We start from the raw sequence: 1484 nt of genomic DNA, 5'->3' as shown, positions 1-1484 counted from the left end.
CCTGATCTTTCAAGTTTTCAAGAGAAGCTGGAAATTTAGATTATTATGTGAAGTCTCCTTATTTTTATTTTTAGAATGCAAAGCATTTTATTTTTAAACTTCTAAGTTTGAAAACAAGACAGCCTCGGTTAAATAAATAATATAGTTTTCCAAAGCTGAGGGTGCTCATTGGAGCTCAGTTTTTTGTGCTTGAAGTACAAAACAACTTTCTAAAACTCCTAGGCAGGAACACTACTGTTTCGATGATCTGTGATTAGATGAACTGATCCATCTCAGTTGGTAACATCCCTTTTTCTCCCTTTGGTAAGAGTTTTAAAAATTCTAGAGCAGATGCATTTTTCTTGTCTTATACGGACAATTTCATTCCAGATGTCCCCCAAGAGACATATACCACATACAGGAATCCATCTTCGTCCTTCTCCCTTGCATGCACTTCTGAAATCGTTGTGCACACGCTCGCTGTGCAGTGCCCATTCACTCACAGGAAGAAGGCCTCGTCAGCGTTGAGCTGCAAGCACCTTGTCATTATCTCGATGACTTCACTCATGCTGACATGACCAGGCACAAAGGACTTGGTTTTGTCCAGGGCAGGAAGCTGCTTCTCACCCTTGTATCGCTGTATTACCACCAGGATTTTGGTCGGATGCTGCACTCAGATGAGTTGGGCATCGTCTACTCTTTGTTCCAAGGTGCAGTGCTGTGTGAAGGTCTTCTCTGAGGCCAGGGCGCAGGAGGCCGGACAGGGCATCAGGGCAGGGGGTGCCGGCAGCTTTGGGTGGCAGCGGATCCAAGTCAAGTCTCCTTATTTTTATTTGTTGGCAGCTCATGCTGCTTTAAAAATAAACAACAGCAGCATTGCGTGAGTCAAATAAAACATGTGTGAAGATGAATAAACAGAATCCTCATGTGCTTTGGAGCTGGGAGGTCCTGCAGGGAAAGCTGTCACGCCCCACCACTCATCATCAATTACTCCAAACAGGAAGGGAAGTATTTTCTACCTCGAACAGAAAGATGTTTTTCTACTCAAGGACACCAGCAGGAAGAGGGAGGATCTTCTCCTCAACCAGCAACCACTCAGCTAATGAAAGACTGTTACAATGCAGCCAATGAAAGGCCATTACAACTCAGCCAATGACAGGCCATTACAACTCAGCCAATGACAGGCCATTACAACTCAGCCAATGAAAGGCCATTACAACTCAGCCAATGAAAGGCCATTACAACGCAGCCAATGACAGGCCATTACAACGCAGCCAATGATAGGCCATTACAACGCAGCCAATGAAAGGCCATTACAACTCAGCCAATGACAGGCCATTACAACTCAGCCAGTGACAGGCCATTACAACTCAGCCAGTGAAAGGCCATTACAACGCAGCCAATGAAAGGCCATTACATTTTGAATTCCTAGTTTCCTTCAATGGACTCTGTTTACAACAGCCCCTTTGAACCCCCTTTTCCTCAATAAAAGAACTTTCTCCTTT

The 1484-nt window shown here is 44.5% G+C and overlaps 1 pseudogene across 1 annotated transcript; it reads right to left on the bottom strand.

The window, feature by feature from the left end:
* Positions 1 to 346: 346 nt before the first annotated feature.
* LOC308531852 (microtubule-associated protein 1 light chain 3 beta-like) lies at positions 347 to 748 on the bottom strand (annotated as a pseudogene). Its single transcript has one exon. The product of its transcript is annotated as a microtubule-associated protein 1 light chain 3 beta-like (transcript).
* Positions 749 to 1484: the final 736 nt, after the last annotated feature.

Source organism: Myotis nattereri (genome assembly GCF_964212035.1).
Source record: "Myotis nattereri genome assembly, chromosome: 16".
Classification (NCBI taxonomy): domain Eukaryota; kingdom Metazoa; phylum Chordata; class Mammalia; order Chiroptera; family Vespertilionidae; genus Myotis; species Myotis nattereri.
The sequence above is the reverse complement of the archived record's forward strand: the minus strand, read 5'-3'. Positions and strand labels throughout refer to the sequence as shown.